Raw genomic sequence first — 19,159 nt, 5'->3', positions numbered from 1 at the left:
CTTTTAAAATGATAAAGTAAATAATCAAGTTGGTGCATCTTTTGTGTACAAAACATGTAACTAGATTTATCAGTTAGAATTAAGGTCTGCTGTGAGTTATTGAAAGTCAAAAATAACAGTGAATTCATTATGAGAGGGGTTCTTTCTCTAAAAAATAAATTTCAAATGTTAGCAATGAGGGGTGACATGGTACCCCTAAGGTCATCAGAAATACTGGCAACCATCATTACTAATCCAACCTGGAAAACAAAATCCTCGTAAGAGCCATCAGGAAGGACTAGGTGAAGAAGAAAAGAAGCAAGAGGTAATTTAGAGCTCTCTTTTTCTAATAGCTCCTAGAAGCTGGTACCTGGCACTTTCTCATGCATCTCATTGATCAAAAATATAGTTACATGTCCTTACCTGGTTACAAGAATTTTTTTTTCCAAATGATAATGCAGTAGCTAAAAACCTGTGATTTTGTTACTACGTTAAGAGTGAGGGAAAGAATATTGGAGCCCCAAAAGCATTTCTATAATTATCGTAACCTTTCACTGTTAAGTGATCTTGGCACACCATTCTTCTTGAACAAAGAACATACTCAGCTTACCTGAAGAAAGACAACCCAACTACATCCACTTCAAAGTCCAAGACTTCTTACTTATATATGATCCTGTCCATCTGCTTCAGAAAGGAAGAAATACACATATACATAAAGATATACATTCACACATACATGCATGAGGAGCTTTTTACAGGTCAATACAGATAATATGCCATGAATTGTATAATTAAATCAAGCCTCAGTGTATGAGATCCATTGAAAAGAAATCTAGACAAGTTAATCACTTATAATAGAATAATAGGAATAGAATAACTATAAGACTATATTATTTTTTAAAAGAAAAACATAATTGAAGTGAAAAATAGAGTTGAGGTTATTAAATTCTATTGGCTTGTAAGTGTAAATACTTTCTTTTCCAGCAGTAAAATAAATTCCTTGGCCGTCTTGTATCCCATCTGTCAGCATCTAGTTCTTTTTATGAGTTCCTCCCTCAATCCCCATATTTTCCTTTAAGACCCCTGGTTCTCTTTGGGCATTCTTTCTTAAGTTTCATCAGAAAATAATTGCATTACAATATCCAATAAAAGCAATAGATGCTAATCTACTGTTGAGAGCTTCACATTCTTATAGACTTCCTCTTGCTGAAGGTCTGAATATGTAGCTTTAGAAAAGGAGTAAGATTTTGTAGGCCATGCTTTTTAGTTCTTTTGGAAATAAATTCCAGTCAAACATAGAGTTTTTTCTAATTTAAAGTTTTTCCAGCAACTTTTATGGGCAGGTGGCAACATCCAAATATTCTATGTGGATACAGTTCTGAGTACTAAGACCAAGTCCTTATTTATTTTTCCACCTCTCAATATACAGGGAAATACTTGAAATATATCTGATAACATGGACCTGACTGGAAAAGGAAAACCACAAATTTTTTGTAATCCAGCAGTCCAAAATCTGTGCATTACAGCATCTGAGTTGCCAACACTGACAAATTGGAAAAACATTCATTGTTAACCTATTTTGGCTTCTACAAATCTCAAGGGCTCCAAAATATCACACTCAGAAATTTCAGGTGGTATGGCACAGGTAGAAAACTCCTTCCTTTTGAGACTCTATTCCCTTCTCAGCTTACATTCTGGCTATATCAAGCCTAAATTTATCTCTTTCATAGAATTTGGCTGAAAGCAGCAAAATGTGGCCAATATACATCAGCATTAAACATTTTCTATAATTTTCCCTTATTAACACTTTGGTCGGAATATATTCTGGCTTCTCTGGTGAAACAAGTCATTCTTTAGTCATATGTTTTGTTTTGTTTTTTTCTATCTCATAAAAAGGATCATCAGTTTTCCAGTCTGTCTCCAACACTTTGCTGCCTATTGCCTGTCCACTTCTATTAAGCTAATGCCAAAAATGTCCAGTTTTGTTGTGTGTAGCAATATATATCCAGATACAAAATTCTCTGTTGGCTAAAATTAGGTTGAGCTAATGATGATACAAAATCCAAAATATTACATAGAAGGGTATTTCTTTCACACATAAAACTATGTGAGTAGTCTATAGCTGGTATGGTGACCCAAGATTGTCATAGACAATAACTTACTCTGTTTTATTTTCAAACAAGCTCAACTTGTGACTCCTGACTCATTGTCCAAGATTGTTCTTTAATCCTAAAATATCATGTCTGTATTCCAGATAGCAGGAATGAAGAAGGGAAAAAAAGTAAGAGGTCAAATGCAGATAGTCTTAGGAAGTTTCTGAGAAGCACTCTTTCCACCATATAAACTGAAATTTCATTATGTGAACTGAGGAAATTCAAAGGAGAACTAGAAATGATTAATTACTTCAGGTTCTCCTGTTCCCATGTGATATTTAGGGTTTCCATCATAGTGGAATAAAAGGGAATATATACTAGGGGTTAACAAATAGTCTTTGAAAAAGATAACAATAACATAATATGGGGATAAGATATGGTTTTTGACTTACGAATGACTCTAGTGCTCTTATTGTGGGTAAAGTAGCAACCTCTCTAATCTTGGCTAGTTCCTAAATACTGCTCAGCCATTCTTGCAATCACCCCTAACTGCCTTCTCACCAGTAATGCTATTTTTCAATATCATTCACACAGGAAAATACATAAAATATATATTGGGGTCCTTCCATACCTGCAAAATGAAGTAGGGAATTGGCCTTATAATTCTCCAATAGTTATTATTCTATGAGCTTCTTTTCTAAGAATAATTTAACTTTGTCATCATTCCAATATACTATGAAGGCCTAGTAAATAGGAAAACTAATTTTTTTTTCATTTTTAACTGTATTACACACAATGAACCTACCTGGCAAGTGTTATGAGTTCAATAATTTCTAATGAGCAAACATGTAAATGGTTATAATTTACATGTATCTAGGAAAACTCTCAAATAGTTTAGTTTACAAAATCCAGGGCAGCATATTCACCAATGGAAAGAAGGAAAGCAGATTATATTAGTGATACTGGATTTTTCCAACATTCTGTTTTCACAAATGAGTTTCCTATCAAGGATTTTTGGTCCAGTGCACCTAGGAAATATAAGAGTAATTTAGGCCAAAAAAGAACTGGACTTTCTATAAAGAATAGTAAAATTAATACTAATAGAGCACTGGTGTGTCATGGGCTCACCAGCTTTAGCTACTTTGTGTTGAAGAGTGCACTGGCTTACGTTTGCCACTTTCTCTCCTCAGGCCAAAACCTGAGTAACAAATTACCCTCAAATTTGTAATCATTTACTTTTCCACACTTTTATTAAAGTATCATTGATATACAACAAGCTGCACTTATTTAAAATGTACCATTTGATAATTTGAACTGATAATTTTAATGTCTTACATTTATTCATATTCTTATGAAAGCAAATGTCAGGACCAAGGCAGATTATTATTAATTTCAGCAGTAAACACATTGTTTCTCCTTTATTCCAATTCTTTCCCATCTGGGATGAGATGAAAGGCAGATTGACAGGCTTTTAGGTCTATGGTCAGACCCTATGAGAGGAACCCTGCTATTAGGAAGCCAGATGGCTATGTAGGACAGCTTGCACAACAGTCCTCCTCAGCATCTGAGTGAGGAAGAGAAACTCAATTACCCTAGTGTAAGCAGATTCCCTTTGGGAGGAGACTAGGAAGGGCCCTATATTCTTAACCCATGTCCTGTAGACAAATGTCTACAGTGAAGAGATAAGACAGGCTCCCAACTAACAACCTGGGATTTCACCCTTTTTTAAAAGGTATATACCTTCTGGGTCTCTTGGCTCTTCAATCACTCTTAACTTCCAAAGCTTGTTCTTTAACCACGACCACGGGTTTTCTTTATTCAGAAAGTCCTCATTGCAGAAATACAACATTTTCTGCATAAGTGTCCCAATGACATGTGTATATACCTGTGAAACCAATCACCTCAAGCAAGATAGGGAGCATACATAGACCTCTAAAAGTTTCTTCACCCCCTTTTATAATTCTTCCTTGCCCTTCTCTGTACCACCCCTCCCCTCCATTCTAGGCAAACTCTGGTCTGCATTAATCACTCACTAAAGGTAATTTTGCATTTTGTCGGAGTCTATATACATAGAATCTTAAAACTATGTCCTACTTTTCTTGATGCAGTTATTCTCTATCTAACAAATTTAACTAAATAGAAGATATTTTAATTAAATACTTTAATTCATAATTCTCAATGAGAAAATAAACAGATGATGAAACAGAAAATTGTGTCTTAGAATGAGTTTTAAAGTAACAAATGAACATGACCAAAATCAAAAGTGTGACCATAACAACACATTATTTTTCTATTACATAAGCAAACTAGTTACACTGTTATGAAAAAGAGTCATGCATTTTGAAGATAGTCACATACAAGTGAGAAGAACACTTAAATGATTGTTCTTCCAAAACTCATTTGTGCTTAGTTAACTTCCAGTTTCCATTTCCTCAGATTTAGTTTTGAAGGGGGATTCTATCAGCTGCTTCAGAAAGTAAATGGCTAATATTAAAATAAAATAAATAAGTACTTATATTTTCACATATTTTGGATTACTTAATAATGCTTTGACTATGAGGACACTGAAAGATGTCTGTTGAAAAAACTAAACTAAATTGGATGGCATTTAACCCTGTTCATCTAAATTTCAGACAGTAGAGAACACCATTAATATTCTTCTGTCTGATTAAAAATTTTACAACATATGCCTTTGCAACTTAATGCAAAATATGTTGAAGTGAATATAAGAAAGGTTGTATTTTAGTTTGATTTGCTTATAGAAAAAAAGTTACTTATCTTTTGCAAAAAAACTACTTAATCACTTAATATTGGTTTGCTCACCTGTGGAAATGAAGAATTTGATTTAGAATTGTTTTCAAATTCCTTTGAGAATATTTTTAATCAAAAATACTTTGTAAATTCAGCAATTATGAATTTTCTATTTTATTATTTACATGCCTCTAAATATTCAATAATTTCTCCCTGTAAACATCTGAGCAGAGACTGTGCCAGCCAAATTTAAGAATGGACTATTATCTATATTACATAGGCCATCTTTTTCAAAACTATGTTAAAGTGCTAGCTAGAATATATAAACTTATGTATCCGATGTCATCAGTAAAGAGGAGGGATAAAAACAGAATAGAACTCAACCCCATTGTCACTCTCCAAGAACGACATGCTATACTATACATGTACAATTCAGAAAAGGGTGTATATCTAGTATGGTGATAATTTCACAGGTGTAAGCATATATCAAAACACACTAAATTGAATGCTTTCAAAATATGTGTAATTTATTGTGTCTAAAATGTATCAATAATGTACTTTAATTTTTGTAACTGAAAATAATTTTTAAATTGTCCAGTTCCTGTTAAACCCACAATATATTATTGTTATTGGGTATAGCAAGTCATTTTCTTTAATGTCAAAGGTAAGAGATATAAAAGTGTAGCTAGAATTAATATCTTGCCATTTGATTCAATTATTTTCTATTTTGTCATTCACATTATTTTATTGGACTTTTTTTCTTATTTGTGTGATTAGTGTAATCTGTATAATTTACCATGTTGCTTATCTGATTTTAAAAGCTAATGTCTTAGGTTATTCATTAAATATTTATTGTTTGCATTAACATGGACTTCAAAGCTTTTTTCTATACATGAAATCAAATATTAATCAGATAAATCTTACAGACTGATGCAATATTCTACAGACATTATCACACTAAAAAAAGAAAGTTTATAATTTCAGAAAAATAGCCAACTACCTACCTACTCCAATGCCAAACTGACGGTAAGCCACACATGGTCTAATAGTCTAGTAATTGGAGAGAACAGTACAAGCATTTGGAATTATAGTGAAACAGTGAAAATATGGTATCATATTTTATTTTGGATTTGAATCAAACTTATGAATGCAGTATAACTGTAGCCCTCTAGGAAGGTTTGCCTGTGTGAAAGAGACAGAGAGAGATTTTATTTTCTCTCAGGATATCATCTAGTGTTCCAGGAATAAAGAGTTATCAATTATTGATCATTTATACCAGCAGAAACAAGGCCATACTAATGAGGAAAACAGATGACTTTATTTGAATTTTATTTATTTATTTATTTATATTAATTTAAGTATAGTCTTTTTAAATTTTTTAATTGAAGTATAGTATGAATTTTTTAAGAGCGAAAAACATGCGAAGTCTTTCAAGTGCTGGTTGACATTAAATAAAGTAGTTTAACCATGTTGAATCTATTACTTCTTGATTAACCTCTTTGGAAATAAAACATTTGTCCAATTTAAATTATCAGGCTGAAATTTTTCTGTCAGAATGAAATAGAGGTGGGAGATTGCCTTTCTTTCACATAGCTCATTTTGAAAGCTCACACTTTGTGAATGTTGATATTATTATTCACTTGCCAAATATAGCACCTTTTATCTCAAGTAGATAATACATATTAAAATTCTTAGCAGTTGTGTGAGTTTTAGCAAAAGCAGCCATGATGTGACAATCAAGCAATATAGTGTACAATCCAGTCTTTTAAAATAATTTTCTTGTCAAACACCAGATGACATGTGTGTCATATGTGCACATTTTGTTTTAAGAAATGTTTGGGGTTTGTCATCTCAGCATTGGATTTGCTACGTCTAGACTCAAGGAATTTGAGGTTACACTCTCAACTGACTTGAATTTAATTAATGTTTTATTGTATTTCTTTTTTTAAGTTGTAATTAAATGAGAAAGTCACTTCTTCAAGATTCTTCAGAAAATGCTTTAAAAAGTGTTTGATTTTTAACTATAATGCCTATTACAACTTTTTTTTTTGTCTTAACATTTTCACATACTAGGAACATTTAATAAACTTTGCCATAATAGAAAATAACAGACACAGGTTATTTATATGTGTCAAACGAATTAGGTTTAATTTTTCTTTAAAATAGTGTTATTTAAATCACCTGAAGATATTGCTAAAATGTCAATTTATGTTCAGTAATTCAAAGATGAGACTTAAATTATGCATTTCTAACAAAGACCCAGGCACATGGTCTTGGTCCATGAATCTCATGGATAGTAGCTAGTATATAGAAAGCAACTCTATAAAATGATTTTTTAATCCCTGCAGGACAACCAAAATATATATAGTTTAAGGGATTTCAAACAACAGGCATTTGTTTGTGGGGAGATTTTTCCATTTAATGATGCAACTTAAAATACATTGTTAAAAAGACAACTTTCCTTTGAGTTTTGGAAAGGATGTTTTGGTGTTGTACTAACTTTAGATACTAATGGCAGGACCCACTGAATTTCCTCAACATGTAGATGAAGACAAGCAGAAAGGATATGATGATCCATCTGTGTCCTCAAGATACTACTTCAAAAGGCATGTGGATTTTAATTTAAAATAGTTCAGGTGACTCAGTGGATGGTAGTTTGTTGTTCTGGATTATTTTCTCCATTCCTCCAATGACCTAGTAGAATCATCTAATATTTATCTTAAAGGTATGGTAGAATGCTCGCTTCCCATATTCTACCAGTTTGAGGGTCTCCCATATAACTGGAGAATTTGGTAGAAGTATTGCCTGTAGGACACAAGTCAAGGTGAAAGATGCTTATTTGGCATTGTCTGTAACTCACGGTATTTACGTATAAGGAGTGCATTTTTTATACAGTCCTATGAGTTAATATAGGTATAAATTTTCCCTGTATGTAGGCAAGAACTAGAGAATTTACCCCTGGAGATTTTAATTCCCCTGTAGCTTACAGAAATGGAGCTCCCTGTTCTTATCTTATCTTTCATTTACTATCAGGTGGTCAGGAATGTCTGCTTCAGTTTTACTTCAGTTTATACTCAACTATTTTTAAAGATTAACTTCCTTGGTTATTCCTTTCATGCTGAATAAATTATCAGTGTGGAGAACGAGTCCTGATGGCTTGCATATTACTGCTGGTGACTCCGCTTTCCGTCTATTTTCATAGACTGGTGTATGTATACATAATAAGCTAAATACTACGTTCCTTTATTTAACTTGGGATTAGTCACCCAGTTGGTGGTGAACTCACTAGGGCTAGTTCTCTTGAGTGTTTTGTTATGTAAATAAAGTGTCATATATCTGGTGCTCAAAGAATATAAACAGCCAGGTTCTAAGGGATTATAGTACACGAAGAAGAAAAAAGAAATGGCAGTCTTTTCTAAGTATGTGAAACTTGTTTTATAAGGAATTTTGTTTTTATAAGCAGATGGAATGTGGGGACAATTATAGAAAATATCTGTCTTTTAACCATAAAAAAACTGCTGTTGAAAATGTGTGTTAAATGTGCGGCAGTAAAATTTTCACAATTAAGTAGGTTATTTAAATGAATTAGAGCTATTTCCTCAAGCTCTACTATACATTTTTATTTCACAACCAAAATGTCTTTCAGTCTTAAAAAGAAATCAGAGGAAGAATGGGGCTTCCTGAAGGAAAATGGCTCTAGAAAAAAAAATCAGCTGTGTCAGATTAAAATACCAAAAACAAATATGATAAATCAATATTGTTAAAAAATGAATCATCATATTCACTTATTTTAATAGACAAACACATTGGTATATTGTTAAAATAATGTCTTAGTACTCAATGATATACCAGCCTATAAGTGAAAAGAAGATAAAATTATAAAATACAGTAATATAATATATTAAAAAATATAAATAACAAGGACTTGCTGTAAAGCAGAGGAAATGTATTCAATATTCTAGAAATAATAATAATAGAAAATAATCTGAAAAAGAATATGTATGTATAATTGAATCACTTTGCTGTATACCTGAAACTAACACAACTTTGCAAATTCAACTATACTTTAATTTAAACAAAGAAAAAATACAGTAATACAATCTAGCTTTAGACAAGAGCCAAAAGCATCTCCTCTGCCCACATCTTATGTACTTTATTTTCATAGATCTTTATATCTTTTTAGCATCATCCAGAGAAAAAAATGGAGTAATTTTCTCCACTTGAATATCATTAGTATTTTATTAGTAGCTTATTAATACCCATAAAAAATAATGCATTTTAAGATCTATGTATATGTAAAGAGGATTGGGAAATAATCATGAAAATGATGTTCTTATGTTCAAATCTCAAATCTTATGTTCACTATTTTCTGTAAGTGTAGGTATTAATTTTAATATGGACATATAAGTATATCACTAGCACTTAAAATAAATCAGGGTTTGGTTAAAGTTATGGTAGAACTAATGTAATTAGTAAGGTTTTCCAAACCTTTGCTGGTACTTTCCCTTAGCAGAGAAGGATAATATTCAATAATTAAAAGAAAACAGTTGAATTGTATTTCAGAAAGGTCACAACTAGTATATGGATACAAGATCCATCAACCCTGCACTTGCAGATTGCTCTGCCCTCGGGTAACACATAGTTATCTGCTTCCTCATTTCCTTCAGGTCTTTAATCAAAACTCAACTTTTCAAGCAGGATTTTCTGGACATTTTAAGATTCCATGCCTGTATCCACTTCAACAGTTAGTGTTCCTCTTCTTGATTTATTGTTTAACATCTCAGGAAATTTACCTAAGTATGTTGTTTGTTGTTTGCTTCCGTCTTTAAAATATAATCACTATAAGGGGAGTTGTTTGGGGTCTTTTTCAGATTTTCCTGCTGTGTTCATTACAACATCCAACACATGGTATCTACTTAATAAATATTTGTGACTGCATGAACAGTTGAATTAATAAATAAATATATGAGTGAAATCGAATGTCATTCAAGAATATATGGTAGAAGCTTCTTACCCAGTGTCTTAGAAAGATTAATATTTTTCATCTAAGTGAACTCTAAGAATGTACAGCATTATAAATGACTCCAACAGATTATTTTACAAGTGTTCAAAATATGGTCTCTTTTTCAAAGTATTGGACTCTTCTATTATTTTAAAAGACAAATAAGTCGAAGCCATCAATAATTTATAATATTTTTGCTAATTTTATTTTTTTAATGTCACAAGTTGGAACAGATCAAATTGGGTTTTTCTTTCCTCTACTTTGGCTGCAACTGGAAGTCAACCTTAGATGACTGAACATTGCCTTAAGAATCTGGGAATTTATAGCTGATAAAATATTTTCCATCTCAGAGTAGCTACACACACATATGAATGCATGCATACATGTACACAAACACCAGACAGCTTTTATGTATATTTGTAGTTTGATGTATATTTCTTGCCAAATCATAGTCTTCTACTACTATAAGAAGAGTTAAGGAATCCATCATGTTCACATATGGCTCTTTGTGTCACCATTTATAATTGTCGGTGTAAAGGAGGATCACTCGTCTTTGGATAGGACAAATCCTGTGCATCATGCCAAGTGAAGAAAAAGCTTTCAAAGAAGAAACTAGTGAAATTTCTTTCAAAGTAGAAGCCTAGTAAAGTGGCAACTTTGAGCATCCTTTAGGAATTTGAAAAATTGAGCACTGGTTTCAGTTAATAAATCTTAATAACAATTACCAAACAATACATTTTTGCTACCTTGCAGAATTTATTTTTCCATGAAGCTATGAATACTTAAATATTTACAGATATACTACATGATTATATATAATTGATTAATGACTTATAATATATATTAGTTTCCTAAGGCTACTGTAACAAATTATCATAAACACAGTGGCTTACACAACAGATATTTATTCACTCAGTTTAGGAAGCCAGAAGTATGAAATCAAAGTGATGGCAGGACCACACTCCTCTGGAAGCTCTTGGGGAGAATATTTTTCATGCCTCTTCCAACTTCTGGTAGATTCAGACATTCCTTGATTTCTGGCTGCATCATTCCAGCCTCAGACTCCACCTTCTCTTCTGCATGTCTAATCTTCCCCTGTCTCTCTCTCTTATAAAGATATTTGTTATGGCATTTAGAACCCAAAATCCTTGACGTAATCTTATCTGCAAATTGGAAAGACTTTTCCTGGAATAAGGTAGCATTCACAGACTCCAGAAATTTCACACACACACACACACACACACAAACACACTCAAATACACACACACACACACACACACACACACACAGCTAATATGGCTATAAGAGAAATTTGGAGAAAGAAAGAATAAATGTGGTTAATCAAAATTATGCAAAAACCATACCCAGAGCTCCCTTGTAAACAAATGTAAACTATAATGATTTCTACTTTCTCTTCCTCCCTTCCTCTTTTCCTTTCCTCTCTCTTCCATCCCTTTCCTTCTTCCTATCCCTCCTCCTTAGTTTTCCTATCCATTCTATATATGATGCCCAAACTTTTTACCACTTACATACGCCACTTCCTTCACCCTGACTTCCTTTATTGCCCTGTACCTGAAAATTTCAGTCCTAATGCCATGAGCTGGGGCAGAGTAAGGTAAGCATCCATTTAGAAAGGTAAATTGACTGGAAAGGGGTCAGAGCCCACATTAGGTAAGGTGGGTACTCAAGCATAGGCAAGGCCTGGCATGATGTGCCAGAGTCCAAGGAGGATAAGGAGGGTACCCTTCAGAGGCAAGGCTCATATGAAATTTCAGAATCCAAGCTTCAAGGTCTTTACCGGCAGTGGCAGACCATGGGCCTGAAATTTATAGCACATTCATCCTGATTATTCCAGACTACAACTTTTATCCATCTTCTGATAAATTGTTTCTGGAGCTAGTTTTATAGGACTAACTAAGTCAAGCAGGTCACAGCCTGACTACCTTCTAAACACTTACTCTTTGGAGGCAGGAGTAAGGGGCTGGCTTGTTTGTATTCTCTACAATGTTTGCTCTTTGCTCAATCAGGACTGCTCCTTCAGACTTTGTTTCCTCTTTGGAAAGTAACCTGTTACATTTGCATTTGTTACTCATCCCTCTATATTACCTGTGGGATTTGGGGCATAAGGAACTGCAACATATTTGGGGACAGTCTGGCTACTGACATGCTGTGTTTGAAGTCTTTCATGTCATATCCAAGAATCATACATCTTATCTTGTCATCCATAAAACTATGGCAGGTTAATTTTGTTAGCTTGGAAGTGAGGTAAATTCTCAGACCCTTCCCATTTCTTGATAGGGCATTTTCACATATGGGTTGCCCAATCATGAAGGATCAGAATATAAGATGAGTGAGGGAGAATCAACGCAGTGTGGTGTCTGGAGTTGCTTAAAGAATGAGGAGGACATCTGTGAGGGCAGAAGTCATAACAAGGAATATTGGTGTCCTCACTGTTGAGACTGGTTATCCAGGTGGCAGATGGGCAGAGACAGGTAACCAGGGTGAGGAATGTGGGCAGTTGTCCAGGTGTTTGTCAGAGCCCTAGTGAAGTCAGAAGGTATTCACATGGAGGAGAGGTTGGCAGCAGTAATGGTAGACTTGTTGACTATAGGAACATTTATCAAATAATTAAATAACATGAGTGTAAATGGAGTAGGCTGGTCATGGTTGCAGTAGGGTGTTAAAATATGAAAAAGATAAAAATGAGAATGAAAAAAACATTGAGAGGGTATTGGATTGGAATGAGAAGTATTGTTAATTCATAGTTTATCATTGCATATAGATAATTATAGAAATGAATATAGATGCAAATGTGTGTTAATATATGTATATGTTTTGTGTGTAAATCCATGCATTTTCTGTCTCTGTGCAAGACAGAGCCTTGGATCAATGATCCCCAAATTTATAACCATAAACACACCTAGGACCATGGTTCCACTAAAAGTAACGATGATTCTTTAGGGAAATGACATTGTCTGGAGTTAGGATAGGAGCAATAGAAGGTGAACCTATAACTCCTTATAGTGTCAGCAACAAAGAATTGCTCAAGTACTGACGGGGCATATCAGAAACTTGTGAGTTTTACAAAGTCTTTGTTTTAAGCTGATAAGTAATTTGTTAAGCCCAATGGTAGCTGGAACACATCCTAAAACTAAAGTGTGAAGACAGTTAAGGAATATGGAACTTGGGAAGATATGATTAAAACATCAAAATTTACTAAATTCCAGGGCAAAAATAAATAACCCTACAGGAAGAATACATTCTTATCTCTGCTGCCTCAGCCTAATGTCACTAAAATTTGAGTCTACTATACGGTATAAATATAGAGCATATGATTTTCATAGTAAATATTTATGCCTAATCACTTCAAATATGTTTAGTACAATACAATACCATGTGGATTTTAAATATAATTTTATTCTCTGGAAAGCTGTCTAAATGAGGAAATATTACTATCATTAAATCTATCTTACCTTGACATCCAGTCTGTGAATATACTTTCAAAAAGCCTTTGTTATGAATTCTTAGGTAGACTCCTGATTAAATGTGTTTTGATCCTTGTTATAGTTAGTTACAAAAATATAAGATAGCAGGGAAGGAACATTTTGTTTTGCAATGTTTGTCTATTTGTGTTTATGCAGCATTCCAGAAGATCTTCAAATTGGACTGGGTGACATTGTCAAGCATTTCATTGGATAAAATAACTTTACAAATGTGTGTTTCAGATTTGGCATATGCTTATATAAATTTATGATTATGCATCTTTTTTCATAACTGTTAATTTCATGAAATCTATTGATATTTCATAAAATAAAAATAATATCTAAATTATTTTCATATATTAGAATTTTCAGAACATGGTCTAGCCAAAAATTCTTTTGTATGCATGATATTGTCATATTATAAAAAGACTTGTAGGATTCTAATACATACATTCAGTACTCGCATTATCCTGGGTTTCAGACTTATGGAGACCTCTTATTCCTTGAGGCCTGTCTCTCTGCTCCTTGTTTAGCCTTCCTTTATTATGAATCTTAGACTCCATGCTTCATTATTTCAAACTTTTTCAGGCTACTGTCTTCTAGTCCTGCCATCTTTCTTCCAAAGCACATTTCTGATTACAAGTAGAGTTACATTAGGAAATTTTTATACTCTCTTGACCCAATAAAGTGAAAACTTAATACATTTACTTACAAGGCTAACCAGTACCACACATATTTTACTAAGTTTTGAAGAATCTAAAATACTAACATTATTCATAAGTGTGTGTGTGTGTGTTTGTGTGTGAGTGTGTTGGGGCAGGGGATATTGTGCAAATCAAGTAAACTGTTAAAAATGAAGTCATGTCACATGAAAATGTTTTAAATTGTTCATTTATATTTTCAAAAGATATATTGATTTTTTTAAACATTTTTATTGATTTATAATCATTTTACAATGTGTGATTTTTTTATATTTACTTATACTGGACTCATAAAATTTAGGAAAGAATTGGGAATTGTTGACAATTTATACATAAAGGGATGTACTGGAGGAAGAAAGGAGTATGAAAGTTTTTTTTCATATTTTTATCTATACAGTCTATATAATCACCATTACTTTAACATTTAGTATTTGATTATATGTTTTTCTGTAATTAATAAAAAATACATGAAGAGTTCTTTTTCCAAGTCAGAAACTTTTAGTACCTTTTAATATTTGAGATATTGTGATATAGCTGTTGTGATCAACACTAAAAAATGAGACAGTATCATCTTTAAAATTAGGGAACATACATTTTGTTGTCAGGGAAACACTAGGTAAATCTATTATAGACTTCTGTGATACTTTAAAATGTAAAAATAATTGTGCCTACATCAGTAGTAATATTAAATATTATCCAAAGAAGAATAGATAAGTTCAGTACTACAAAATCTGTGTAAAGGGAAGACTGAGCTTCACAATGAGTGATAAAAACATATCAATACATCTCTGTTTAAGTGTATTTTTATAAATGAAATAAATAGAAAAATTCCTCCACAATCTACACTCAGAATGTGATGCTAATAAGGATTGAGGTTTAGAGTTATTGCCTTTACTGTTGGTATCTTCCCAACCATTTCTGGCTGCAGATTTCCATACTAACTCCAAATATTAAACAAACAAAATCATCAGCATATAAAATGTTGTTTTTCAAAATACCATGAGAAAATTCTCTATTTAACTTTGGATACTATATATAATGTAGAAAGTTCAAAAGTTAATGGGTTAATTCATGTTTAATAAGGGCAAGCACAGAAATTTGCCACTTCTGTATACTCTAGTGCTTTAGAATCCACAAATATAATTTCTCAGTCGTTACTAGTTCAGATGGGATAACTCAGAAATCATCAATCTTTATGTTATTTAGAAATGAATTAAACAGTTATGTAGACTAATGTGATAATATTTAAGTTCAGTAGTCTTACTTAAATTTCATTGACATTATGACAAAATTTTCAGTGGTGGTTGACATGGCTGTGGTAATGCTTTGTATATTTAAGGATTTTCAGCTGTTCCATGAAATGCATGTCCTAGAAAGATGATTTTACTATATCTGACATATTCTTCATTTTATTTAATTCTTCCCTTTTTGCAATTAAGTTTACTAAGTTCAGCTTTTTAAAAAATTCAAATATTTTTAGTTACTTTAAAAATTATGTCTGTTATGGAATTACACTCCAAAAGATAGTGATACAGAAGAAATTTAGTAACACTTAGGAAAAGGTTTACATAAAGGAAAATGATTAATTAACCTAGAAAATGTATGGATTTATTAGAATATGTTTACAATGTGTCTTTTTTAAGTATACCCACAAAAAATACTCTAATTTTCAACCTTAATAATACACATGATTTTTTTTAATATATACTGTTGAAAATAAATCCCACACTCCATTTATCACTAGTGAGCATGCCTCTTCTCTCTTAATAACTAAACTAGTGAAAGGTAATTTACCTATTGGAAACCACAGCAAAATATAATCAGGACACTAAACCTGCTGCCAAATATATAGAAATTTAAAATTAAAATGTATGTCACTTAAAATACACTCACCCATGTTTTTTCCCTTCAACAGTACAGATGATTGAGCTGACTATTCATGGAGGTAAATGAGTGAATAATCAATCTGTCATACTACTAAAATTACTATGATTTATGACTAATGACAAATTTGATTTATATTCATTAATTTTTTCCAAATAAATGCTAAGGAAGCTAATTAGTATTCTTATGGAAATGTATATTATAAACATTCATTAATAATGTTTTTATGCTTTTCAATGTGAAAACGTATTGATAAAAAATACCTCATAAAAAATATAAAATGACTCAATCATAGAAAATTTTTCTCTTGGTGTTTAGTAAAAAGACCCAGACTTTGAGATCCTTCTAGAGATACCAAACAAGCAAAAATCTGGTCAAATAGGAAAGAAAAATAAACTTTACTTTGAGGTACATATTTAGATATTTTCTAAGTTTAGATGCAAATCACTCAAGGAATCTTTCACAAAACCTATCATATAGAGAACATATTTTAGATATTTTAAATGAGAATGACCTGTATGAAGAATATATATATAATGAATCAAAATTTACATTTTCCATCTGTATTCTGAAGATTATTTTTAATTACCTTCTACATCATTTTGGTTGAATGTGATGTAGTTGACATTCAGTTAATATCATGAAATGAATGGTGTTAATAGATGAATAAATAAAGTTACTTTCAGACAAAAAATATGTATATACGTTATTTCCATAGCTTACACATGAGTGAAATATTTGAGAATAATTTAAAAATACATTCACAATTATTTTTTACCAAAGTCCAAAACTATGAAGAAAAAGTGTAGTATTATAGTGATTGAGATATACCAAAGTGATTTATATTACAGTTGTTGATAAAGAGCTTGCAAAGTAGCTTAGTAGGATTGTAAAACTATACAATGACATGTTTAAAATGATATAAAGATATATGATATATAGAAAGGAATCTAAAATTGGTCAACCTCTGCATGACACTGAAGAAACACTTGATTAAAGATGAAAGATATTGTGAAATTGTTTGTCAGTTAGCTATTGCAATAATTACCTCACATTAATTCCACTTCCTGAGTGACTCATTTTCAACAATTAAAGAGATTATGACAGGAGAGAGATCAGATTAGCAACAATCTGTCTTCAATAACACAGTAGTTTTTTTAAATGAGAAAAAGATCATCCAGGGAGATGATAACTGTGCTTCAGGCAGTTTGGGCAATATAAATGAGAGATTAGTGATTGTTAGAAAGTAAAAAAGTTCCCCCAAAACAAATTGTCCCCCAGTGAAAAATTGAGTTACTTGGTACATGTGGTTTTGACTAGGAGAAGCTGGCCTTTACATCTGCTATCTCACTGAGCTTATTATTACTCCAGATGGCAGCTTCAAACTGTTCTCCAGTGCTTCACTTCTGAAGAATAACAATTCTGTACTTTCAGAACACAAGACCCTTAACTTCATGCCATTGTTTCCATTTCATTTTGTTTATTACAGTTTTTTATCAATAAAATTTGAGGCTACAAATAAAACTTGGGTCTTGATAGAGCTTTTATTTAGCTATATAAATAATCTCAGAAAACAGCAATAGTTTAAATACTAAGAAAAAATATTTTGCTAAAAACGGAATTAAATCACCTTTTACCTCTTCTAATTAAATAAATAACTCTACCATCTAAGCCCAAACGAAAGAAAAGAAAACATAGAACTTAGGAAATGTCTAAGGCATAAATCATACAAATGAAGGACAGGTCTAAATTCAGCAAAAGTCAAATAGGGTATCAGAAACATAATCCTTCTCCAAGATAAAAGTAAGTCCATGCTTAATATCTCAGATTTAATCTGTTGATCAGAATTTTCTAATTAGTTTAAGTAATTAATAGTTCCTTGATTCTTCCAACAAAATTATCCAGTGTAGGTCCTGATTGTGGGCTTTGTTGGGGAAGGAGGGCCATCATGGGATGGGGATTAAATGAAAGATAAGACAGGTAAGGCACATGTGCCTGAAGCAGCCTGCTGGTGAATTTGGGTGAGGAAACAGAGACTGCAGTAGGAGTTGGCTGGTGTTAAGTAAATTTAAGCTGAGGAAAGTTAGAAGAAGGATAAAATTCCTAATATTTGTACCTAAGTGTGCTGTAACAGTAATTGTTCCTAAGCTTGATCATGAACTTGATACTCTATCTCATGAAACTCCTTAAAGTGCTTGTTCCAAATGAACTACCCTCATTCACAGATGAGTACTAGTCAAAACAAACAAACACAACAAAACAAAACAAAAACAGAACAGATTTTTAAAAAAGCAAAGAAAAATGAGTGAGAAAAATACAACTGGGTTTTTAAAATTGGAATTTTGGAGGCAGAAAGTCAGAGAGAGAGAGGGTAGAAAGGGGCAAAGAACAGAACACTCAGAAATTTTGATAAAGATCCCTTGAATCTGTTATAAAATAAAAATATGTGTATATGCAAAGGGAAAATCTGTAAGGCTAGGAAAATTGTTACTGGGGTTATGTGAGGTGAACATTTCCAGAACTCACAGAGGGACTTGAGACATTCAAGTTCCAGCCAAAGTGGAGAGACCTCATTGAATATCTGTGATATTCAGTAAAGACCGTAGAAAAGTCACACATTAACAATAAGTCTAAGCTAGCTCTAGAATTAAAAACCAATTCTAAATAGACCATATTAAACCTTAAAATGAAGATATTAAAAGATAATGCTAATCCACAACTTAATGACATTCAAACAAGTATCAGCAATCTTTTATCTAAAGAAAGACAATGAAATCTACACAATCACAAGAGAATATTCCCCAATGTCAGCAATCAAAAATTATGAGACACAATTTCTACTTACGACTTTGTTAATGATTGCTATATATCTTGACATGCACCATTAAAAAAAAAAGTTAAAAAACAGAAAACTAGTAAAAAACATTAAAAGAAAAAAGCTGTTTCTGACATTGAAAACATGCAGCATAGAACTCTGATCTCTAAGAAAAAGTAAATAAGAACACTATGAGTGATCTAGATTTTTGCATGGAGTCAATTTCCAGACGGCAACATAGAATTTGGAAACCCAGTAACAGCCCAGTAGTCTTGCTGATTTGAGGAAAGAAAGAGAAAATGGAAGCTACAGCAATTGAAATCTCTGAAGAAGAGTTTCAGAGGGAAGGGAAAAACCCAGTGAAAGAATTCCACAAATGTGCAAATGGAATTCACTAAAATGTTTGGCTGAATACTTATTATGCACATAAATAGGGTGAAAATTCATAAATC

The sequence above is a fragment of the Camelus ferus genome, chromosome 14 (assembly GCF_009834535.1).
Source record: "Camelus ferus isolate YT-003-E chromosome 14, BCGSAC_Cfer_1.0, whole genome shotgun sequence".
Classification (NCBI taxonomy): Eukaryota; Metazoa; Chordata; class Mammalia; order Artiodactyla; family Camelidae; genus Camelus; species Camelus ferus.
The sequence above is the reverse complement of the archived record's forward strand: the minus strand, read 5'-3'. Positions refer to the sequence as shown.